This window comes from Stegastes partitus, unplaced genomic scaffold, assembly GCF_000690725.1.
Source record: "Stegastes partitus isolate 25-593 unplaced genomic scaffold, Stegastes_partitus-1.0.2 Scaffold9, whole genome shotgun sequence".
NCBI lineage: Eukaryota > Metazoa > Chordata > Actinopteri > Pomacentridae > Stegastes > Stegastes partitus.
Genome location: NW_007577740.1, coordinates 1,150,517 through 1,177,544, shown reverse-complemented (window position 1 = coordinate 1,177,544; position 27,028 = coordinate 1,150,517). Strand labels below are relative to the sequence as shown.

The 27,028-nt window shown below is 38.6% G+C and overlaps 1 protein-coding gene across 1 annotated transcript in view; it reads left to right on the top strand.

Annotated features, from left to right (window-relative positions):
- Positions 1-27,028, top strand: part of sipa1l1 (signal-induced proliferation-associated 1 like 1) — an 87,894-nt gene that overhangs the window by 16,362 nt on the left and 44,504 nt on the right. The window contains exon 2 of the mRNA XM_008284667.1: positions 11,824-11,892. The gene's annotated coding sequence lies outside the window, so the exon portion shown is untranslated. The remainder of the gene's footprint in view (positions 1-11,823; positions 11,893-27,028) is intronic.

Genomic DNA, 27,028 nt, shown 5'->3' with positions numbered 1-27,028 from the left:
TATCCAGACAAAACAGGCATTTTGAAGATGACAGCTTGGTCTCAAAGGTGTTGCAATGCGCATTTTGCCATTTGTTGAAAATGTCAAGGGTCTTCTCTAATTTCGTCTGATTTCGAGGGTTTTTGTAAAACTTCCACAAAACCAGCTTTTTTGTCTTTGAAGTAGAGACCTGGGCGTAACTTTCTGTGATCCTTCAGTAATCTAGCAAATACCCTCAACTCTGGGAGCAAGTGATGGTAACCTTGTCTGTCAGAAAACCTTCCTAGCAAACAGGACTTTCCTCTTGTCACACGTTTCCTCTGCATCTCTTTTCGTCATCAGAAGTGGATGCTGCCTTGTAACCCAGTCAGTCAAATTGAGTGGGTGGCTCTATGGTGTTGGAGTGCTTTAAATGGTCATTGGAGGCAATTTACCACATAGCGCTTTGATCCATTCCAGTGGTGTTCTGGCAACTTCTAGCTAATATCTCTGCTGGGTCTCACCAGCTGCAAGGAAGAAAGCTTGATCAGTGGTTTGTTGATGTGAAGCTGATGTTTTTCATTAACTGGCGTATTGTAGGGTTGACTGCCCTAGTGGTACTTCCTAATGATAGCAGGCCAGTTTAGAAGTAAATCAATTTCAATGTGGGCCCACAGGGATGCATTTAACAAAATGACTGCTTGAATCCCTTGCAAATCTCTTAAGCTTCTGGGAAAATGGCTACAGTTAAAGAGAAATTGAAATGAAAGATACACTTCAGCCTGCCTCCTTGACTTTTAAGTGTGCTTTTTCTGTCTGGATTGTACATTTCAGTCAGTGTGTCGAACAGAACTTCACAAAATAATAAATAGACTACCTCGTTAGTGAGTACTGCTGCTCAATGAATTCAAATTTAAAGTTTGAGCCTTTGTGTAGGATTACACTGATGACAATGGGAAGTCCTGAAAAAAATACAAAAGGATATCAGCTGACTTGAGTAGCTTGATTGTAGGTGGACATCACAGTCTGTACCCGAGATGAGAAATGTATCTAGGGGTTTGTAACTCAAAGCACCAGTGGTTCTCATTGCTTCCTGATATGAGATTCAATAAGCTAATGTTGCTAGGCAACGGGTGCAATTCCACTTTTGGCAAGTATTGCTTAGTAACAAATTTTTTTCCCAAGAAGTAAAGGCAGAATCACTCGTGGAATCTAATCACCTATTTTAGGAATTTAAAACAGTTCATGCAGTGCTACATCATGACGAACTTGTCATCTGTAACTGTGTTAAATCACAACTTAAGGAAATATCTATCTTACACAGGCAACCTTATGTTTTATTCAGCTGAATGAATATAAAGATTCCAAATTGTACAAACTAATGAACACAGTAAGCTGTTTGCCTGATGTTGTTGTCTGACTTGACTTTTGACAGTATTCTATCTATGCACAAACTTCATCTTAAATATTTTGAGTTTCCCATAGCCTCCACAAACATCCCCACAAGCTGTGTCAGTACTGCAACACTCTTGTCTCACAGTGCACCTATATTTCTGCAAATAGCCAATGGTACACTAGAGGGAGGTGGAGTAGGAGGAGAGGGGTGGTGTGAACAAGGCCTGCGGGGGTGGTGCTGTGTTACATAATATCAGATGAACCCAGCTGTGCTATGTTGTTTAGCCCATGGATGAAGTAGTGCCAGCGAAGCTGACTGATGTGTCCACCTGCGCTCATCAGAGTATAGTCAAGATTAGGATACAGGTCAATGAACACATTGACATTGAACACACCAATCACATGTAGTCAGCACAGATCAGAGGCAAACTGAAATGGGCAAAACATGAAACTGCAACCAACATCCCTCTTTTGGCACTGCAATGCCATGACAGCACAGATGTTGTACCTTGGAGTGTAATGATAATGCAGGGTTCTAACAATGGTAATTAGAAGCCGTTTTTCTTTTCTTTTCTTTTCTTTTCTTTTTTTTTTTAAATTACAGATAAAGTCTCTTCCTATAGCACCTTCTTACCCCTACAGCCAGGCTTCAGTGGAGCAGTGCACAAAGAAGACATATTGTTTCATTATGTTCTGTAGAACAGGGCAGTTTACATTAGTTAGTGATTTCTCCACTCATGTTGGCAGTGTGTTACTCAGTGATTGTGGACAGGAACTTATGTGAAGACCAAGCTTCTGTTAGTTTCCCAAGCTGACTGGTCTGTTTCTCTTAGTGGATTATGTAAGTAGCATAAAGCTTGAAAAAGACTGAATAACATGCTACAGGTGTCATGCAGGAAGGGGCCTATCACCCTGCAAGCTCTATTTAAAAAGCCTGTATCACAGTCTCTGTCATTAAAAGCTCATCACATTGCCCTCTGAGATCACTGTAATTAAAGGAAGAGGCGTCTGTCTTTTAACTTGAACTCTGTGTCTTTCATAACCACATCACATCTAGACATAAAGACAAACCAATGTTTCCTTGCCTGTTCTATTTATTGGAATTGTGTTTTGAAGAAAGGGTGATAGAAACCCACACAAAACCAACTCACTCCTCTTTAGACATCAGCCATTAAAGGACTGTAACCTTTGAAAGAAATGCAAGCAGCTCCAACTGGCTGTCCTTTATGTTGTGGCGCAGTTGGTGTTGTTATGTCAGAAGTTTGCAAAGTTAAAAGATAGAAAGTTCATCTCTTGATGAAAGATTGTGAAAAGTGTGTGCAAAGCTTTGAGTTTATGTATGTGTCTCTGGCATATCTGTCACATTGACAATAATGTAACTGGAGAAATTGAAGTGCTTGTAGGCCATCACATTTTTGTCATGCAATTGTCAGTGCAAGATATTGGAATGTGAGGTTAAGCACACTAATGCCATTTCACTACCTTGAATGCACTACATGTAAGAGAAAAAAAAAGTGAGGACCACCCAGACAGCTCTGAGGCACTGGCTGAAAACACCCAGGAGGACCTCTTCTGTAAGTTTCCCAACTTAAACCACATTTGACCCTTGTGACAAAGTTAGATGGGAGCAAGTTGCAGATCAGCATTCACCTTTTGGGTTTGTTGTGCAAAAAGATAGAACATTCCTTCTGACACTGTCTGACTGCGCCCAAAGCCTTCCTTGCATTTCTGTCTCACAACTCAAATGTGTGTGATAAATAGAAGGTTGAGCAAAAAAGGAGAATGGAGATGGACACCAAAGGTTTACGAAATATGGCAGGATGGAGGCGACAAGGAGGGGTTAGACAAATGAAATGGGAAAATTGTGAATTTTTGTAGGTAAACTTGCAGAAGGAAAGGAAAAGGCATTTGATCTATACAGGGGATAAAGGTAGAAACAAAATACTAGTAGAACAGTGCGTGCACTTAAATGTTTTGTTTTGCCAGGAAAAGCCCCAGATGCCTGTAGTCAAGCAACGGCCTGACCCTTTCTTTGGTTTTCAGCTCTGGGGCTGAGGGCAATGCACAGAAAGCTTAGCGGTCTGCCTATTATTCAAAGGCCTTTTCTCTGTTGTGCTGCTTTGGGAGGTGCCAAACCTCACATCTGTCAAAGTGTCACAGGACTTGCTGTCTGCAGTCTTATCCTCCTCTCCTCCTGTCCCTTATAACAACGATTACCAAGGAACCCCTGCACACTGTTTCTCACGACCATTAAACATGCACTTGTCAATCTGCCTCGTCGTATTGTGACCGATGGCCTCGTAGCCATTTGCCTCTCAGCTGGCTAAGCCTCACTGATACAAGCCTGCCTTTGTGTCTTGTTGAAAGGAACAACTTGTGCATAGATATATAGATGGTGATCACTTTTGTGTTGACTAAATGCGTGTATGGTTTTGCAAACTATCACCAGATATAGTATTTAGGTTTTTTTTTTTCTAGTATTCAAAATGTCAAAAATATCTGAATATCAGATAAAACCGTTTTGAGACACAGTGATGAAGATCAACCAGGTTTAGATTTCTGTCTTTTTATATTATTCATATGTAAGGGGATAAGCACATTTTTTGCATATGCAAGATGAGGATACTTTAAGATATTGATTTAGTTTCATACTGTCAAAATTACTGTAGATTTTAAAAAAATATTTTTGAGGTATGCATTGCTATTGTGTAACATATAAATGGATTTAAAAAATAATCTGAAGTTTTATAGGGTCCCAGTGAAGAAGCATGAAGTGTGTTGCTCTTGACATTGATTTATAGTGATCAGTAAATCCATTGTGCTGTGTTACAGCACACTCTTGATATAATGCATTTGAATAAAAAAAAAATTAGCTTGAATTTATTTTAGTTGACTTATGCTTTTAGCATGTTTATTTGTTTACCACCATTCATTTAATTGTAGAACTATTTGTTTGTGCTTTTATTTACAGTTCCTGGTTTAAATTATTCAGTTAACTTAAACTATTAAACTATTGTCACATTGTCACTATTGTCACCTCTTTCTCTCTCTTTTCTCTTTACCTTAATGTTTGAGCTGCATTTTTCTTAGCTTTGTTTAGGAGCTTTTATGTGTCTGATTAGTATATTGACATATTGCAGACTAACACTAGCTGAAATGACCTAACTTTATGTCAGATAACACATGTCTAGGCTCCAGTTTAATGGCACTTAATTTATTTCAGGATGTTGTGATTCATTATAGGACATACAGGACATACCTGGGTTGTTCCTGATGGCAGAGGAGCGCTTGGGACTCAGTGTGTGTGTGTGTGTGTGTGTGTGTGTGTGAGTGAGTGAGTGAGTGAATGAAAAACACATTGTGCGTTGGACAACCTAGGTAGGGTTAAAAGGCACTATATAGTGCAGACCATTTATCATTTGCTATACCCAGTGAAATGTCTTAAAGATGGTGTCGTAAACTTACATTGTCTGTGACTTCTGGGAAGGTAACTGCTGTGTACTCGATACTGGGGACAAGACTCACACAATTAACTTATGTAAGTAACACAAGCAGTAACTGTCTACATTTGCAATTGGCACAGTCTCTGATAAGAAGAACTCAACAGTGTTTTTTAAAAAGATGGTGGTCCCACCATGTCATGCTGTTTTTTTTTTTTTGTTTGTTTTTTTAACAAACTAAGGCACACATACTAATCCATAGTCTGTGCATGGGAGAATTATTTTAGTTTTTGTCAGAAGGGATAAAATATCTTAAATATGATTATTAACTACATGAGTGACTTCTGCTAGGATTCACCTTAGAGACAGTGTCAGGAGTAGACAAGAGGCAGGAGCCTTTATGGTGACTTGGCTGTGCCATGGCTACCCTTCTGTTGTTTATGGTGTGAGCACAAGTGAAGAAAAAAAAGATAGAAGGGAATAAAGCAGAAAGAAGCATGTTTTTACTGTCTGGCTGTTGTGGGCTGGAGTTTTATGAGCTCTGAGGCTGGGGATGTGGTAGTGGTGATTTATAGCTTTCATTATCAAGATTTTACCGCACTGTTGGATCCCAATAGGCACCACACAGACATACACACACTCACACTTAAGATAACTGTGGAAGCTTGTACTTCACCAGATTGTGGTTAGACAGAGGCACTGAACAGTTAGTTTTTTTGAAGTGCAGCTTTGACCATAAGAATTAAAGATTAAGACCTCCATGTTCTGCATCAGGCACAGGTGGCTTTTTGATACACAGAACACACAAACACAGACACAAAATCTGAAAATGGGGCTAAGTAGAGAGAGGGGAAAACTGGTTTTCCAGTTAAACTTGTGAACTCAGGCTGGGGCTTTTGAACATTTGCTTTTGTGTTTTACTTCATCTTTTTATATTTCTGTCTGTGTAGAACCCAGGCCTTAAACCCATCTTTTTAGTCTGATTTAGCCTGTACTTTTTAATAGCACATTTCTTGTCTTACCCTCTCCACCTTACTTTGCTTACCATCTCCCCTGTTCATAGACTTCAGCCCTGGTGTGATCTACAATAGAACAGCAGATCTGCTACTTTGTTCATGCTTTTCTTTCTCACCACATTTTCTCAATTCTCCACTGTGCAGATAATTCCCAGATATTTCCAAAGGACACAGTTGCATCTTTTTCGTCTCCTTTTTTGTGTTTTTTACATTGACATTCAATTAAAACAATCACATTGCTACCATGACCCTTCACTGTTGTCTCCTCAGTGCTCTTGTGACTAATTTAAATTTTCTCAAAAAGCTCTTACTATGTAGACTTGTGGAAAATAACACACTCACCTGTCATTGATTATAAGCACACTATTTTGAGGACTATAATGATCATAAATCAGAGGCATTTGTGGCCTTCGGGTGAACTCCTGGCAAGTGAGGAGCTTCATGAAAGCTTGTCCCATCAAACCTCACTGGATGTCAGTGCAAGCAAACTCGCATGCCAGGTTTGCTGAATAGCAATAGCTAATCCAGCCTCCACTCTGAGGAAGGTTAAACCGACAAATAGATTTGATACAGAGGCTCTGCCAGCCGGTATCCCAGTTTTCCAAATGGTTGAAGAGTGTGGGAGAGGAAAACTGAGGCTTATGTCCCAATGACTGAGGAATGTGAAAAGCAGGCAGCTGAGACTTGATAGAGAGCTGTGGCCAAAACAATGAAGATAGGGTTAGAGTGAGCAGAAAGAGAGGATAGGTGGCAAAGGAACAAAGCAGCTTATGCTGGCTTGTAGTGGCTTTGAAATGTCTTTGGAAGAAATTCGGCAGAGAATTCGAAGCACTGTGTGCTTCTTCCCTCTATGTACCATGGCCTACCCCACACTTACTTGTCTAACTCTGTGATGTGGGGCATTCTCTTAGTGGGGTGTATAAGTTTTTTTGTTTTTTTGAGCTATTAAAAAAAGGTGTTGATTGTACATCAGTGTGTTGCAGATTTTCTTTTCACAATGTTGGTATTTGTAAATCATTGCCAACTGAAAATTATAGCCCAGTCAAAGGTAGAGAAGGTTACATAAGAACTACTTAAAAGGTGTTAATTACTCTTCCGGGTCAAATGCTTCTTCTCAAGTAGACAGGAAGCGAGAGCCTAATGGCACACATGGCCACACTTTAATTTGTGTCTTAATAGGTGTAAGTTATGGGTTACAGTAGAATTTTTTGAAAGCATATTTTTGGTCCAGCCCAATTTCTATCAAAATAATTATTTCATGAAAAGTGTGCAAAAGCCAGCAGTCACAATCATACATTTCCTTTTGTCTTTTATCTGTCTTAGTGGTTAGAACAGAGCAGGAAAAAAAAGTATTTTATTGAGATAAATGTTATTTTCAATCTTTCATGTCATCTTTTGTTTTCTCTGAGTCTATGACAATCTTTTGAAGAAGCTGCTATTGTAAAATTATGATGCTGAGCTCCTGGCAAGTGAGGAGCTTCATGAAAGCTCAACCTTGCCACAATCATTGTTCAAAACACAGAATTTAAAAATAGTTATGCTAAAGTCTCTTAAGGGTTGGTTAAATTCAGCCTAAAAAAATGACTGATAAATATGTGTCTTGAAATATTCACATGACTTAAATATTTTCAGTTGTGTATCAACAAATTCCATAAAAAGACCAATATAGAGTATTTTTTTTTGATATAGCCAAAGCCTAATACAGCTTATGAAGCATTGCCATAGATCTGCATATTTGTTTGAAACGATTAAAATACACAGACGAGCCACAACATTGCACTTTGCCATTCATTCATTTTTTCCACAGTTTTCGTTCCTCTCTAAGAGGAACCATGACCATTAGTAGCTGACAGGGAAGAGAACTCCTTAAATCCTCTTCTGCGTTCTTGAGCGTCCTGCCAGACATCTGGACATTGTCTATTTTACGACCTGCAACTTGAGCTATGGCTCTGTCTGAATCCACTATCCCACAGCATGATATGTATTGTGAAGCTGTCTCCTAAAAGAATCTCGCCAAAGTACACATTCTTCTCAATCACAGGCTCTTTTTGTCATATTAGGTTTTGTTTTATAGCCAAAGCTAATGGCTGGAACATGCCTTTTAGCTACATGAATGCCTTATCATAGGGAAATCAGCAGTTGGTCTTGTGAAGTTTACATTTTTGGAATGTTTTAGACATTGAATTTTGACAGTAATCCGAAACTTGACTGTGCAGACATAATCCTTAAATTCAAAGTGATGCAAACATGAGGGACCAACATGAATTAGTCTGTTACAAACAAGATCTGCCATTTATATTTACAGAACAGAAAATAAAGATACCTTCTACTTAACACGGGGCTTCAAAGTATCTGGAAAAGTTGGTATCCTTGGCCTAAGACTGATCTACCACCCAACACTAGATCTTTACCAGCTCTGACTTGGTTTGGTCTTGTCGATATCTTCCCTCTACTTTTTCTCTGCCCTCTAAAACAGAAATCTCCCTCGCACTTCTGTCATTTGTCAACCCAGTCTTTGAAACACTTCTGATTTTACACATCTAACTTTGCCCTCTCATATCATTCAGCAGCTTTTACAACATGTTTTGTCTAAATCACTATGATGCAGCCAAAATGGCCTTCATTCGGTCATAGTTGCAGCTTCCTGTCATTTCTCACATTACCGTCAACAGATTATACATTCACTTTTATAATGCTCATCTCAACTAATGACTGACAGATTTCTTGTCAAAACTAAACTCTAAACGTTTTTTTTTTTTTTTTTTACCTCTCCTGTGTCGTGAAGTTACAGACATATGCAACACTTTTTAAATTGTGTTTAAACAAGGCTCACAATCATTAACTAGTAATATTAACAGAGCATGACTAATGGCAAGTTCCTGAGTGTGGCCTTGCTTAGCCAGTTGAAGATAGGCCATGTAGCACTCACTGGTGGGTTGGAACAAAAGGTTGTCCACATAGTTACTGTATATGTCTCATTTGAGATAATATCCTTATTTCCCTTGCTTATCTTCCAGGTATCTCTTAAAATGTGGAATGTGGAACTGTGTAAGCTGCCAATCATGTTCTGAACATTAGTCAGATTCAGCCAGAAAACAACAGCAGAAAAGATTTAGTGATGGGAAACAGTTTCTCCTTCTGTGGCTTCCTGAGCTTGTCGTCTCTCACACTGCATCGACCAGGTGCAGGCAGTTGTCCTAAAAGGTGAGCTCTGTAGCTAGGCTACAAGCAGACTATAGTAGCCCACCTTAATATTCACAGATCCTTGATGTCTGTCTAGCAAACAAAGTTAAGTAGTGAGAGTGTGTGACACAGTATGATCGATGACAGACAGGTTTGATAGATAGTTGACTCATGCTTGGGCTATGCTTGTCCTTTTATCAGCCAAGCAACAGTGGATAGTGATAGAAAGAGAGAGTGTGTACTAAGTAACTGTGTACACGTGTTTCAGTTTGCACAGAGTAGGTTTCCCTAAAGACTGAAATGAGAGGACCATTATCAAGCCTCATTAGGCTGAATGCCTGCCTGCAAAAACTGATGACGTAGAGATCCACAGTCTAGGACAGTAGTCTGTACTAATAACCTGGCCTGTGTTGAGATGACAATGAAGATGACTGTTTGGCTCCGAGGACCCAAATAGGTTTGGGGACTAAATGTAACTAAGTTTGGAGTTCAGGATTACAATATTACAATGAGTTTGTGGTTTGTTTAATTGGAAAATAAAGAATATAGGTTATGTGTTGTTTTTTTTTCCCCAGTCCTGAGTACTGTTTGTTTATGGAATAAACTATTGACGAAATTTTCAACATCACCCATGTCTATGACCATCTATACATATGTCTCACACAATGTTATAAAATATAACATCAACCTTTAGGGAAAAGGGCAGAAAGACTATGTAGCACAGTAAATGCATGTATTCTATGTAATGACTAAGAAAAGTGTTTGTCCTTCAGGGAGACAAGTGATCATAGAGTAAGATGTGTTGCTACTTGGCATGTGCATGCATGTGGGGAAGACAGTGAAAGGAGGCTTGCTGAAAGTCTCCTGGTGGTAGAGTGGGTTGCCCACTAATCACAAGGTTGGTGGTTCAATCCCTATCTCTTCTGCATTGCAAAATGTCCTGACACTGAAACTGAAGTTGCTCCCAATTGGAGGCGATCACTTAGCATTGCAGCTCTGCTGCCCTTAGTGTGTATGTGAATGGGTAAATGAGACACACTGTAAAGTGCTCTACCCACATAGGGGTGAAAAAACACGATATAAGTTTTAATCATTTACTATTGACCATTTTTTGTAAAATGAGAGTTTACCGAAAAAAGTTTGCCTCAAAAATAGAACCTCACAAGTTAATATATGTCATTAGTGAGGCAGTAAAGACAATACACTTCATGGCATCTTGAGTTTCAAATCCTCTGTCAGGTAGATGAAAGACTGCAGGGCTGTGTTGCTGTCTTGCACTAATTATCATATAGCTGGGTCACTTTTTTACATACACCAGTCAGCCATAACATTAAAGCCACCTGCCTAATACTGTAAAGGCTCCCCATTGTGCCGTCAGAACAACAGCTATGACCCATCAGGGCATAAACACAAGACCTCTATGGGTGTTCAGCGGTATCTGGCAATGGGATGTTGGAAACAGGTCCTCTGGGTCCTGTGGGTTGTGGAGTGGAGCCTCTGTGGATTTGTGGATTTGTGGTCTGTTTCAGCGCATCCTGTGACTGCTCAATCAGATTGGGATCTGGGGAGTTTGGAGGCCGGGTCAAAGCCTTGGGCACTTTGTTGTGTTCCATGGGCATAGTGTTGTGGTACTGCTTGCAGGGTGCTGTTGAACACTTCACCTGTCACTTCATGTTGTAGTGATCTGTGCATATGTGAGCTGGTCTTTGGCAGTGCTGTTTCGATTAAACTTTCACTCACATGAAGTCGAGACCATGTAGATTGCTTTTGTCAGGTCTGTCAAACCATGGTGCTTTGAGTTAGGGCTAACTAAATAAGTGATATTTGGAAGGAAAGCAGAATGCTAATGTTGGCAGTCATGACTAATCAAGAATAGAGTCAAATCATATGAATTCACAGGACCACACAAATGGAACTTATCACAAGTGATTTGCAGTGTGGCGGCTGCTGCTGCCTTGGTTCTCCTGGAAACCCAGCCAGCCTCCATGGAGAAGAAATATAGACTGTCACTAGAGAATGGCATGAATTTGTAAAACCACTGACACAGCAGTTAAAACCTGGGATGTCAGATGCATCGGATAACATATATCCTAAATTGCAGCCTTTGCAGTTTTCTAGTTGTATGGTTTTTAAGGATTAGAACATTTTTTTTTATTAAGCCCTAGTTTCAAGCATGTTTTTGAATATTATTTTGCACCCTCTGCTTTGGCGAACATCCAGAAAACTTAGCTATGAGCATTACACGTGCTGATCAGTCGAACTACTCTAATGGATGTCATTCATTAGATGGTGTCAATTAAGGCTTGTGCTTCATCACAGACAGGATGATTTTTAGAGTCTTGTTAGTGTGTCTCTGTTGAACCTTGAACTGGGATTACCAAAACCATTTTGAGATACTCCGTTAAAATACCACTGTAATTTTCCCCCAGAGGCGTTTATAGCTGATAATAACAAGCGAAGAGATTTTTGTGTCACCCAGAAGAGTATAAAGATAGTACCTTTTTTAATTTTTTGCTTTGTTAGTAAATTAGTCCGTAATGATCAGGAAAGATCTTAAACAGCATCTGAGTCATTTAGGATATTTAGTTTTATTTTGACGTAAATGTTTTCAGCAGTTTCCTCCACTTTCTATTTATTATTATTATTATTATTATTATTATTATTATTGTTTTGCCATAGTGTTTTATTAGGCTTTAAATGTGACATTAAATCTTCTTTTTTTCATTTAAACACTCTTGATGCAATTAATTGTGTTCCTGTTATTCTAATTTGTCTTGCGTCACTATGTGTATATCATTGTTAATTTGAAACCGTATGTCCTTCTGTTTCAGACTTACCATAAAGCTGTCAGGTTGTGTCATCTGCAATTCACTGGCCTTGATGAGATATACAGATTGCCAGTGAGTATCATATTTTCTCAGTTGAATTTGAAGGTCTGCTGCTGTAAATCTGGGTTAAATTCATCACAAATATCAAGACATATATAATGAAGGTTAATGTTCTTCTGCTGTGCACATTCTTTCCAAAATATATATCTGGCTACCATCAGGTTGTCAACAGACATGCTTTTATTTTTGCATTACAGTTGTTGTAGTCTTGCTTTGCCAGCCAATTCTGTTGAACATAATGGTGTAGCTGCACCTCACTGTCATTGTGCTATAGGGGTAAGAAACATTCTGGCTCATTTGTATTACTTCAAACAAATCACAGTTGTTGTGGGTGAAGCTTACATACTAGATGTAAGCCTGCCTACTGGACTGCATACCTGTAGCCTACATCAAATGGGTCAGACAAATACAAATGACCAGCCATTTTCTGTTTTCATGCTATTTCTTACCTGAAACATTCAGTTTATTTACTTGAGATTATTTCCCCTTAAACCACCAGTGGGTATGTGTACTGTTGCAACTACAAGTACATTTTAAAGGAGCTTCCATTATAATAACAAGCAGTCTAGTATTTTTAAATTGAGATCATATTCTTCTGCTGTCAAATAGGGCCTTTGGACATTGTATCCTATAGGACATTGTAATGATTTATTTCGATATATATCGGATATGAAAAATAGCTTAGTCTGTGGCCAAAGCAGGGATTTGATGTCTCTCATCTCTCATCACGGTCCCAAGCAGCCATCATTTCTGTCATTATTGTTGTCATGTTGTCACTTGCTATTGCTTGCACACAGTTTCTTTTCAGTTGTTAATAGTAACTCCTTAATAATAAAGTGGATGATAAGACTTACAGTCATGAACAAAATTTGACATATACTTGTAAAGACCATGTATATCATGTAGGGTTGTCACAATACTAAAATTTTTAACTCGATTTTGATACTGGGAAAAAAAACTTGTTACCTGATACCGATTCGATGGCACAGAGAAAACAACATCACCTTTTTATTGAACATTCTTGAGGTAGAATATAATAAATGACACTCCTTTTGTCAAAACGCTTCTGTAACAGTGCAAACAAGGAATTATAAACAGTCTTTAAGTGTGCACTAAAAACTGTAAACAGAATTGTTTTGGAACACAATTTCACACATAAACTTTTAAAATAAAAATGTTTTAGCAGAACAGAACTTTTTGTTGAAGTCCACACCTGGCATGGTCATCATTGCTGATGAAATAAAGCAGGTAATGCAGGCTGGAATGATTTTGCTTGTGGATGGCTGGTCTTCTTCAGCCTCAGTTTGACACTAGAAGAAAAATAAACGATTTGTACAAAATTACAAATCATGATGTCACATTTAACTAAAACCCCTGATTGCACCACCAACTTAAGCTTGTTCACCTTTTTTTCCTGGGTTTAACATGAACTCATGTAGAAAATGTTAAGTGCATTTGTGGTGAAAGTCAACTTTTACATTTAACATGGGGGGAAATTATTTATCAGTCCATGTAGTCCAATTTTATGTTTCTCCGCGTGTGCTTGCTAAAAGCCTCATAGTTGTAATAATAACACGTTTTACGTGTACTATGGAGGAAAATACGCTTAGCTCAAAGAGCTGCTATGGACCTCAGTATATAGATACGGCTACAGCAGCAAGCTGTTAGCTTTAGCTTGCTGATCATATGGACAAAGAAAAAGGCCTTCTGGATCAAAGTTCTGTGATCAGCTATTTGGCCACAGTGACCCAAAATATGTTTGGTTAGGAGGTAGTAGTAGGTGGTAGTTTTGCTATGGGGCTATGTTGCTTCCAGTAGAATTGGTACTTGCCATCAAGTAAATGAAATAATGGCGGAGGATTACATCCACATTCTAATGGAAAACCGAAAAAACATCAGCCAGAAGGTTGGATCAAAACAATGACCCCAAACACACATCAAACATAGAATTAAGATTTTAGATTGGCCTTCCCAAAGTGCTTACTTAAACCACAATGAGAATCTATGGACTGTGCTGAAGAAACAAGTCTGTGTCAGAAAGTCAACAAATTCAGTTGAATTGTACCAATTCTGTCCAGAGGAGAGGTCAGAGATATAACCAGAAGCTTGCCAGAAGCTGCCAGCTGACGTTAAAATGGCCAAGGGACATTGAACCAAATTTTCGTATTGCTGTATATATTTTTGACTGAGCAGATTTTGTCATATTTCCAGAAGACTTGACTAACAAATCTGCAAAAGAACCAAAATACATGATTGATTTTTTTTTTTTTTTTTTGCCTCATATAGCGTCAACAGTTGTAAGACACTGCTGACACAGTAGCTGTTTAAGGTCACTGACATCCTTTATGAAGCTAGAATACTCCCATACAACTGATGGTGCATTTCATTTGCAACCAGATGTCTTTGAGTGTTTCTTTCTTTTTCCTTGCTCAAGTTGCTGTGCACATGTGGACCCCGCATGTCGGCAAACTCTGTGGAAGTCTACGGAACTCTGGAAGTCCAAGACTGCCAGGATATACATGGTCCCTACAAGCGTGTGTAAACTCTGGTTCATGACTGTATATAAGCTACGTCTTACGCAGTTAAGGTATTAATTAGGCAGTTAAGGTATAAATTAGGCTAAAAAAAACGTGTGTCCAAGAACCCTTAAATCAGAACAAATTATGTTTCATCTGACAGACTTCTTGTGTCGATTAGTTACGGAAAATGAGAACTGTGTAAGTGGTTTTTTTTATAGTAAGCAGCAACAAAAGTTGTAGTGTGATGTGTTTGAGTTAATTTGCCTGACTTCACTTGCACTTTTTGCAATGTGACTAATACACATTGAAGTGTTGATGCAACCCTACTTTCAAATGCAGTGTTCTTCTTGTCCATGGTTGAATTGATAGGTATGTTCCAGCACCAAATAGTTGAAGCTGGCTACTTGGAATATGGAGTTACAGTGTACAGACACTAGACAGATGGTAGGTCTAGCAATGCCAACATAATTGAGCTGGGTGGTAAATATGCGCAAGGAGTAATGTTCTCTTAGCTGTGCATGAGTATTAGTAGTATTAGTAATAATGATGGTGATTGGTATTATTATTCTAAATATTGGTATTATTAGTAATCAAATATAAAAACATAAGGAGCAATATAGATTGTATAAAGGAGGACGTGAGAGTCCTTTGAATTTGGAACTGTGTTGTTTCAGTAAATGCTTTGCTTTTCTCTCTGTATTTCCTTCCCCCTCTCGCTTCTTTTTTTTCTCTCTATCTCACCTCCTCCTCCAGCCAGCAATGCTGTTCTCCTCTCCTCTCCCCTCCCACACACACACACACACACACACACACACACACACACACACACACACACACACAAGTATGAGGGGGAGAGAGAGGAAGAAAAGAATGAGAAATGGCGGGGAGAGTGCAAGAAAAACACACTAGGGATAAATGGAGATGATAATAGAAAAGGGAAGAAAGAAAAAGATTAAACAAAAAGCTTGTGAAAAAAACGTGATTAAATTTTTTTTTTATCTATGGTTACCAAGATCGAAAGTACCAGCCTTGGTCAATAAAGCCGCTGCATGTCTTTTACAACTCAGGAAGTCAGTCAGTCTGTTTAAAAATAAATAAATAAATAAAAAATGTGATACAAATTGAAGTATAAATCTGTGAAATGTCTCCAAGGAATTCCAGAAAGCATTCTCTTGTATACCAAATACAAATAAGACCTTGGTTTTCATACTAAAGCAGCAAAACATAATACCATTATTGTGTTTTTTTCACTGTTTCTCTAGGCTTACAGTATTGTTTGTCTTGAGTGGTAATGGATTCATGTTTTTCTTTTAAAAAAAGTATGCTATTTTGTCTGATTTAATGCATACAAAAAAATGATCCTTCAAGCTCATTGCAGTTGTTTTGATTTTGATGTTTTCAGCTACAAAATATTTTGCAATGTAGCCTCAGAACAACATGTGGCCACGAAAACCATCCATCTCAATATTTAATTTGTAGTATTTTATGTACTTTTACAGCAGTTGCATGAGGTATTGGGAGAAAATTCTCACATAAACTAACTGCATTCACATTAAACATTATTTTCTTTCTTAAGAGGGACAAGGATTACGTTTTACTTTCAGTTTCAAGAAAGACCGTTTAATATTTATATATATATATATATATATATATATATATATATATATTTTATTGCATGGAGCTCTATTCATTGTGCTGTGGGATTATCTAAACAACCACTTTCACTTGCAACACTGATTATGTAAGCATGCATGATTATACTAGAATCTTCAGGATGTACCGTAGCAACATGTGTACACAGTCACAACAAGATTGCTAAGTCCACATCAATCCAGACATACTCTGAACAGAGCACTTCCTTCCTGCTATACTTTCGCTCTGGTTTTCCAGGTTTTGTTCTGCTTCTAGAAAATGCCACACAGCCATGACAGAGTGTCAGTGGTTGTTTCACAGGCTTACATGTGTTCGTAGCGCAGTGCTTCCCTAGTGTCACCTCTACCAGCTGTATGCCTACAAGTGCAATAGAGCTTGGATGGGTGGATGGAAAGAAAAGAGAGTGAGAGGATAGTTGACTTGATGGACTGACTATTCACTTACTTTATGCATCCATCTCTTTCCCACTTTCAGTCTCAGCATCTCATCTCCTCCCACATACTCTCACATTGAGTGAGGAATCAATCCTTCTCACTTCCATTATCTCTCCCCATCTATCTCTATCGCTCTCTCTGCCACTTCATTCTGGCCATTCTGTACCAATCGAATACGCCTGCTGTGGGCACAAATGAGTCCCACGGCAATCATACCACGTCCTCATTAGGTCTATTCTAGTGGTCCACCTTATCCTGCTTCATCCTTTTCCCCCTATAATTGGGAGAAAACCTCTGCCTACCTGCCAGCAGCAGCCCCAGTACAAATGCTGCAATTTATTCTTTACTGCCACAAGGTCTATTAGCAGTATGTAGGTTTTGACAATAGCCACACAGTAACCGTGGGTCATTGAAGTCCAGTGTCAATTTCTGCATAGGGGTGTATCCTAGTAAATCAGATCTTACTCAGACCACCACCACCTTTGCATTCTTATAGATAATGACTGTGGTGCAGACAGAAAGGGGCAGCTCTGAAAAATGAACTGCGTGCTGTTTGTGTTCAGGTTTTCTAGGTCCATGTAGGTGGCTTTTAAGCTCATTATTGCTGGGGGTGCGTATTGAAATCCACATTAAACAGGGCCTGAGATGAAATGATTTAAAGACTGGAAGATTGATGAGCTCCAACATCATAGATTCTACCTTCTGTACTGGAGAAATTAGGATAAGAGATTTCCAGTTTATTTTTTCCTATTTACTCTCATTTCCGAGGGAGTTCTCCATGTTCTGTGTGTGGGGGGTGGGCACAGCTCTCTCCCTCGCTGCAGTACTGTGCAACACACATGTACACACACAGACCCTATTCTTAATGACAGTGGCAAAGAGAATTAAATGTTCATAAGTGTGGTTACACTGTAGAATCATTGACAAGGCTTGTTGCCACAAGTGCTACAAGTCTTTTGCATGTAAGAGTAAAAACACAATCGGTCTGTGGAAATATCCAGTAAAAGTGCCTCACAAACAGGCGGAGAAATGCAGTTTTTGATTGTCTGCCTCATAGTTCATCTCTTCTTAACCCAAGTATGGTATGTATGCTGGCAGCCTACAGCCCACACACTGAGTTAATTAAATTATACAAACATAGGTTAATGGTCGAAAGCAACCATTAGCCAGCTGATTGTTTAGCTGTGGGTGCTTTCATAGATTCACTCAGAAATGGTCCGAGCATCATTGCAGCTTTTGTTTAGAAATTTCACTTTCAGACTGCTCAGGTGGAGTGACTTAGTGATTTGGGGGTTGCGGGCAAACTCTTCACTCTTTTCTAATTGAATATTGGTTTTGGCAGTGGTAGAAGAAATGCTTAAAACTTCACAAGTTTAGGAAATGCTGCACCATAAAAATACTGTCAAAGAGAAAGTTGTGCATTTAATATGTAGCATAAAAGTAAAGAGTGAAAGAAAGGACATTGAACAAGAAGAAAATAAAGGAGTTAAATTTGTTTTGTTTTGTGTCTGTGTGTGGTAGACATTGCACTCTGGTTAGTCCAACTGATTTGGGGAAATGATCTAATTGTGCTTTTTCTGACAGATGTTGTGATTTGATTTACAATCTACTTACACTTGACATGTTTTTGATATTTGTTTTGGGTAAATGAATTGTTATTTCAATCAAGTAGTAAATATTGTTTAAAGTAATTAATAATTACAGTAACTGACTAATCAAAAAACAATACATTGCTCTTAGATTAATTAGAAAAATAAAAGGATTAGGTGCAGCCCAAGACAATATTATACTCAGAGCCGTGTATAGTGAAGGCTAAGCCTCTGTCTCGAGGATGCTGCTTATAAACGATTTTAATATTTTAATAACCCAGTGCAGTTAGTGTTGAGTGTGAAGTAGTTTGGATGAGTGGTTGGTTTATGATATTAAGAAAGCTGCAAGTAGCAATACTTAAGGCCAAGCCATCAGCCCATTTTTAACAGGCACATTTTTAATAGCCACTACACTTGTTATTGCAGATGTTGAAAAGTGCTTCACAATTAAAAGCAAAAGCTGGAGATATTAAAATATGCACAGTATAAAAAACACCAGTAAGAATGTCTTCAATCTACAAAGATAAACGTTTAGTCAAGGCATACATGCTAGTCTGAATGTAAACAGAGCACTTCGTGTGGTGTTGGCATACGCTAACACTATAGTCTGCTGTTTAGTGGGGTATTGTAGAACCAGTCTGTAAGTGGTTTAATTTTTTTTCTTGGAAAATAATGCTCGCCCAGACTAGAGTGTTGAGTGTGACTGGCTCACCCATTCCCTACGCGACCTGTCACTTCCTCAGGGGAAGCAGGAAGTGGCTGAGATGTGTTTCCTGTTGGAATGTGAGACAGCTGGCACAGCCCTGAGTCTGAAAGCAACAGGAAGGAGCACAGTTTCCTTACTATATGTTCACTGCACATTACAGCCACCTGTATTCAACTTTGTATCTACACCTTCTCATCAAGGCATAAACAACCACTTTGCTGGCATGTTTTTAGAAACTTTGATAAAAATGTGCTTTTCTGATTTGCTTTTGATAAGTATCAGAAGTAACACGGAAGCTCCTCTCAGACATGCACAGTGTTTGGGTAATGTGGTGACATTTTAATGTGTCGCTGAGCTGTTACACAGAACCTGAGTTTATCAGCTGCAGTTAAATATTTTGTCGCATCGCATCCGTCCTCAGCTCGGTCCTGAGCTTTCATTTCAAGAAATCACAAACAAACTTTGCTGCTAGTTATTTGGACAGTTTGATGAGCTGTTATTAGTTCAGGTTCAGTCTGTTATGTTATACATCTCTTTGTGTATTGTGTAATCTAGCATGAATAATGAATATTAAGTTTGTACCTTGGCTTTCTCTGGGACTGTGGAGGGTCTCTCCTTTATCATTAATTTTAATTTATTTGTTATTTCACAAGAATAAATGTGCAATGAATCAAAAATGATTTTTATTTAACCTTATTGAGGACACTCACTCTGTTAATTTAATTATATTTGGGCAAACATGAACAACCCAACTCTGAAATGAATCTAAGATTGCTTGAAGCTGTTCCTGCTTTTTGTGTAAATATTGCTGTGACAGCCAAAACACTGCTACAGTTTAAAGGTAATTCAGGAAATACAGAAATCTTCACCTTAATCCTCTGAACCTCAAAACTCGCTGGTAGGTTTAATGGACATGTTACCTTTTTAAAAGAACACCAAAATTGCACTATTTATTGTAGCCAGAAGCTGTTCAAACAAGAATAAAAAAGAATAATTTAATTTTCAACTTTTTGATAGTCCTTGAATTAATCAAGTGCGACATGCAGTTTGGTCAGAAATAATAACCAATTCTAAGCTTAAAATTGTAATATTTCACCAAAATGGTATTATTTTACATGTCCCCAGGGGTTTAAGTGTTGTACAAAAATCTGTGCCTGAGTTTTTAGGTTTTGCTTTTGTTACTTTTTTACTTCTGTGAAAACAAGAAATACAAAACATTAAGCTGCTTTTAAACACTGGTGTACTGAGCAGACTATGGATCTGTCTCTTTAAAAAGTTTGTCATTACTGCTGCAGCTGGCTGTAACCTTCTGATTCAAAAAAAGGAAAAAAATGTAGGAAAAATTAACAGTACTTAAACTGTACTGTACAACACAAATATACTTTAAAATAAAGATTGTTAAATGCCACGGGATTTGCAACTGCACTCACTTTTTTACTTGATCTTTAACTTCACATTCTGCTGAACATCAGTGAGTATATTTGACTGTACAACCAGCTACATATCTTGCATCACATTTGAACAGTGCTGACAACCAGGTTTTGGTCCGATCCACCTGTCTTTGTCCATCACATTGTCGTCAATTGCAAAATTGTAGTGCTCCTGAACAGCAGGCTTTAATAATAGTGGAGGGTCTTCAAGCTCCTGTTGGTCTGTGGTTTACCATAGCAACGAGGCTGCGCTCTGCACATGGTCTTTTGCTTATGTTGCTAGGGGGGAAATGCAGAGTTTCAAACTGAGTTTCGCATGCACAAAAAAGTTCAGCACATGCACTGACTAAAATAGTTCAGTATAGATGCATGCTGAACTGAAAGGCCAATACGGAAAATCTTCAGTACAAATAATTCACAGATTCTGTAATACACCAAAAACTTATTGGTGTAACTTTGTTTCACTGCACAGAAAACATTTTCGAATTCTCTTTACTTCTTCTCCATCCTTTTACTGTTTTCATCGATGTGCAGGACTTTATATTTTAGTGTAACATTACCCCACAGTGAGGGAAAATGTGACACAAACCGAGTTGAGAGATCTTCTAAAGGCTGCCACTACATTGACTGCAACATTGGAATATTTAATAGATTATTTTTGCATATCTGAAATTATTACATTATCAGCTCCTGTTATATTTCAAGAAAAGAATCTGCATTTTTTTTGTTGTCGTCTGTTAGTAGGTTGTGCCAGTCAGCAAAAGAGCTCAAGCTCTGTATTGGGTGAGAAAAATGCAGTTTTTGTGTAGACAGGGGTTGTAATGGAGGGGGAGAGATTTCAAATTGAATCAACATAATGTGGATGCACTCCAAGATTGAGGGTTCAGACGGGAATCTGCAGATTTTATCTGTCTTCATTATTATTTGCTGTCGTTATTTGTCATTTTTCACTCGCTGTCCATGTTTCTATCTTCCTCTTTCGTCTTACATAGATACCACACATAACAAGTACTGAAGAGTGAGCTGATTTCGTTCTCAGTCATACTCACTCCCCTCTTACTGCAGTGCTGTTCCAGCTCACTGTTGCCCACGCAGAGCTGTGCCATTTTGGAAATCTGCAGTTCATTTTTGATGGCTGTAATCCATGGCTTTCTCTCGGTGGCTGAAGAAGTCACCTGTGCTGTGAGGCAACAGATAATAAGACACCTTAATGGCTGGGTTGTTTTGTATGAATCCAAATGTAATGCATGTTACCAGTGAAAAAGGGGTCTTGGAATACATGTTTGAAATGGAGCAAGTGAGCAAGTGTTAAGATGTACTTGCTGCTGGGAAACATTTCTGTTTTTTCCCTTTCCTGTCTCTCTTCCCCCCCTCTGTACCATTTCTGAATTATTGTGTATCAGTATTTTGTGCCACATCAGTGGATTTTTTTTTGTTGAGCAGTAACTGAGATTTTTTTCATTTTAGCTTTTTTTTTTTAAAATATGTATTTGTTGATTTGTACATCCTGTGGGATTGTCCCTGGATCAAGTCATATAATTTAAGCGGCAATGTTCCTGTCAGTTTCAAGGATTTTATTCCCTTTTCAGTTGTAATCACAGGGCTGTGGTTAGGTTTACTCTAACCTAATCTGTTTGTCTGTTGCATTTGCTTCTCTGTTTTCATTTCTTGTAAGATTTTCCTCTCTACAACTTGCCACTCCTTAATTCATTTAATTTCTCATCTTTTCCTTGCATATCGCTTTTCTATCTTCTATCACAAAGCTCTCCCTTCACTCCCTTTTCTTTATCTCTCTACAGTACATCAGCCCCCAGCCACCATGTTAATTACACCACAGTTCTTTTTCTCTATTATTCACCACTCTGCTATTTCTGTCACCCTCACTGCTGTGCCTGCTTTTGCTACGTTGCCAGCATTTTGCTAGGGTCTGCAGTGGCTGTTGAAATGAGGAGGGGGCGTGTACTGGTGCCCAATTCAACAACAAATGGTTGTTTAGCGTCATCTGATTGGCACAGATTAGAGGGCTCTTGGTGGTGGTGCGGAGGTGGCTCTTGCACAAGACCAGGCGGCTTCATTGCTGATGTCTGAGCACTGCAGACTGAGTTATTGCCTAGAATATGTCTTACTGTTTTATTGACATTTTGCACTATTATAGACCTAATTACATGGTCAGAAGTGGGTTAGAAGGCTCATGGAAGGCAGAGTTAATCTGATTAATGGTTCTATTTTTTACAATGCTACAGATCTAACGGCCCAGCAGGTAGCAGTGCAAAAAAACATTCTTGAATGCAAAGTAATGCTGTATTGAGCATCGATGCACAAACCTTGTTAATTATAATTCACAGAGGCTATTGCAGTGTCGGCTACCATTTTAGAAGGTGACCACATGCCTCTCACTGGCAGACTGTTTTTACATATCTTGGTTAGGACATTTCTGTGAAAGAATAGCTGCTGGCTGGATGTGGTCAAAGTGAAACTCTGTTGTGCTGCTCGGTTTTGTACAAATGTAATTTAATTCAGTAGTTTTGAAAACTTTTCAAGAATATATAATTTCTTGCTAGTTTTGCACTTAGAATAATACTGAGTACCAACCTGGCTCATCACTATCATGCACATACACATAACGCACAGCTGCTGCCAAATCCCTCTGAATCTGAGGAGCCTGAACAGTATCCTTCAAACATGATGCCTGCAGCTTGGTTAGTTTCAGTAGCTTATTTTTAGGCACTGAAGGGCTATGGTAAATGGATTGGAACCTCTCAGAAAGGACATTCATTCAATCTGTGTGTCTGAGTGCATCCATGTGTTCTTCACTGTTTACTTATTTATTGTCTTATGTAGACACCCAAGAGTGAACAAGGTGTGACAGCATGCATTTTGCAGTAAATGTGTCAGCTAGTGCCAAGGAATTTCACAGAAAGACACAACTGCTTGCCAGACATGTGATGCAGAGATTTTTAGCTAAACCTAACGTTTTCTTAAATGAACCCATTTGCTCTTATGATGTTACCTCTGTTTCCCAGTTAAGTAAGGATTAGGTGTTGAAGTTTAAGCCAGTGTAATAATCAGTTATATCTTAATGACTACACTTGACGTACACTTAATGACTGATTGTTTTTGTTAGCTATATGTACAACAGCAAGATTAAAGACGTGTGACAAGATTGATGGTGGGTACATGCCTTGGCATGCACCCTGTGGTTCATATCATGAATGAGATCTGTCATGCTTGTTGTTAAGGTTAGTATTGAACCAGTGGAGCAACAACAAATAACTATTTTTACAATATTTTTTATTGTTATTGTAGTGAACCTATTGGGCAAGTTGGGAAAGTTGTTCAATATCAACAGGATGTTTAATAGAGGAACTGTTTGAACTTAAGTTGTGCCTTAATCTGAGGGCAAATGCTTATGTCAGTTTTCACTGATTCAAGAGAACTTCTTCGGTCAAACATGTTTTTTACAGATCTAACCAGTGAAATTCTTTATTCTTGTATCAGCCAGTGCACAAATGTTGAGCTATCTGTGTTGGTTTTGTGGAAAAATATTGGGACGCACAATGAGAGCACCATTTTCAACAAATCTAAGTTTAACCTGAGTTAAGGCATACGTAGAGTCCACTATATGAATGACCAACTTTGAAAGGTGGCATCTCAGATGTACACAAGTCAAAGATTAGAAGGCAGTGATAGTTCAGGTTATAAGGTAACATAGTTACATTGCCATTATTAGCTTAAAAAAAAACAGATGAACATGAAGGGAAAATCACTTCACCTATCTCCCAACCAACCACCCCTCACCTTCCCAAAATACCCTCTGCTTGCATAAATAATAGATTAGCTTGTCACAAGGCCAATTGACTGTATGGATCTGATTCATCAGAGCTCACGCAATCCAGATTCTGTCCTGTGTAAGTGGTTTAAAGCCATTAAAGAGCATAGTTGTTCATGTTTTGGGTTTTGCTTGGCACTGGTCACCAGTACTTAAAAGTTTAGCTGTGGAAACAACACACACATGCACACAAGCTTGCATGCTGGGGACGTAGGAAGGCCTTAGCTATTTGTGGCATTGTTATCCACTGTAGTACTAAAACACGGTGTAGCACTTATTCCCTCTCCTGTAAATCCCCATCAGTTTTCCCCCTTCATTTCCTATCACCCTTATCGTGTCTTCCCTATAGATAGTGACCTCATCATAGCTGGTAATTCAGGGGAGTACAGCATGATGATACAAGTTTACTAACGTGGAAAATGGTTTGTTTCAATACCTTGTGTGGAGTTATAAAGATTTGCACATTTATGTACCTGAAACCACAGCAAAATTAATAAACTCCACCATTAAATGATTGCAATTTTCTCTAACTGCTGGTACACACACACACACACACACACACACACACACACACACACACGAATGCACACACACGTGTGCACGCGCACACACACACACACACACACACACACACACACACACACACCCCTCTGTCTTTACTCAAATCTCTGTGCTCATCTCCTCCCACTATTCTGTGGTAGCTGGGGATAGGAAAGTGCCATAAAACACAATTTCAACAATTTCACACTCGAGAGAAAAAGACAACAGCAGACTTCAGAGCACTCAAAAATCCCCTTTTACATTTCAGCGAGCTAGAGAGAAGACCCCACCCCACTGCCTAGCTCTGCAGAGGAAGAGAAAAACAGCAAACCACGTTTATCTTTCCACACAATTACAATTTTACTTTGTAAGGCTCTGAGCTGAAGCGCCAACACTGTGGACTGCCTGCTGCCTGGCAGCTTTCAAAGAGAATAATGTTTGATTTATTTTTTCTCTCTTTACCTTCCCTCTGTGTCTTGGCCTGCCATTTCCTCATCCACGCATAGAGAAGCTGAGATGAAAAGCTGTTTGTCTTTCAAATGGCTGTATTGCATTTACGAGCACTAGGCCACTACTGTCAAATTTTGACACACATGAAGTTTTTATGTATCAGCATTTCATTTAAATTTATGTTTTGGGGGCTTTGTGTCGACCACTTCTGCATGTTTGTTCAATTTCTGAGGGCACTTTAAACTACTCTTATTACTTTGAATCTTCTTACATTATTCAATGAAGTTTGAAAACGGTTTCCAACCCACACTGACAAAGTCTTTAAACCAACTGAAAACTGGGAGCCATTAACGCCACTGAGCCTGGGAAAGATTACAAGGGTGAGAAAAAATAATGTGATACAACATTCCTCATCATCTGGGTCCTTTGTTTGTGATATTTGTGTGTGAGACAGAGAGAGACACTTGTAGGTGCACACTAAATGTCTGAGTCATAATCTGGATCTTTTCTATTTACTTTTGGTCCAAGGGCTCTTTGTATAACCAGCACTGGCTTTGTACCCACTTGAAAATGTATTGTGTTAACGCTCACACCTATGCCCAGCAGCATTTTGGCAGGTGGTGTCCAAGAGGACATGCTATCAAAGTTTGAGTCAGTGTCTCTCTCTTTCTGTTTCTTTGTAATTGACATTTTCCCACCCAAGGCTTGTATTTTCAGCAACAGCTATTCAAGATTTTTCGAATTTCGCTAAACACTCTTCTTGTATTTTCTGTATGTCCAAAGGCCTTTAGTTCTTCCTACTTGTCTCCTTAAACAGCTTGCAGCTTGGGCTGGGTCAGGAACAGGTTCTGTTCTCAGCCTGTGAAACCCATTGAGACACAACACAGTATGTGGTTTCAGGATTTACAAAAACATGACAGGACTTGACTTGACTCACCAGTCAGTGTCGTAATAATATCTGTCTGTTGAAACAGGTGTATAAGTGTCAAAGATTGACTAACATAAAAAATGGCAAAAAAAAGTGCCTCACAACTTTTTGTTTCTTTCATTTGGTAGTTTTTGTTGTTTTCTTTCCTCTCTTGCCTCTATACTTGTCATCTCTGTGATTACAGTGTGATGATCTTTGCTAAACGCAACCTTCAGAAAACTGTCTGTGTTCTTCAACACAATACAAGCTGATTAACGAACACAAACCATCACTAGCTGTCCAAAAATAGCAACAGTTTACTGTATTTCAAAGAATGGAGAGAAGAAATTAATGATGTAGAGTTTCTGTCTCTGTACCTGAGTTACACACACACACACACACACACACACACACACACACACACACACACACACACACACACACACACACACACTTGTGTAGTCAGAACATTTTGCTCAACTTTCTGTGCCCTCTCTTTTCAAAAGCCTTTTTGTGGCTGTCTCCTTTCATTGTGCAGCACTAGCCTCTGTCAGTCAGTTAGTCAGTCATCTGCGCTGTAATTTTCAGGTGTGCATGACTCACTGTGCACTAGAGCAGATTCATAGTCACACAGCTATAGGCACTAGCACACCTGTGCTGCTTGACAACAACATTAGTCTCTGGCAGTCAGAAACATTTTAAGCAGTACTGTTGTGTACATATTTTTTCATCATCATATTATAAAAAATATTGACATGACTTTAGGGAATAAATAGATATTTTAATTTATTCCAATTCAATGTTTGTCAGAAAACGTAATTTAACAGTGATGAAATGAAACATTACGAGCTGATCATGTTTCCTGTGATTTGTAACTTGTCACTAAATATAGAGTCAATTTAAATTGTTTTCATATTGGCACACATCAGTTAAATAAGACTAATTAATGTGCAGGAAAACAGAAAATCTTTTAGTCAGTGCACAGCATTGTCAGCTGATATGTGTCTATTGGACAGCACATAATACTTCAGAAAAAAAAAATCAAATAATGACAACTGGCTTAAACTTGAACAGTTTTTTTCAAAGAAATT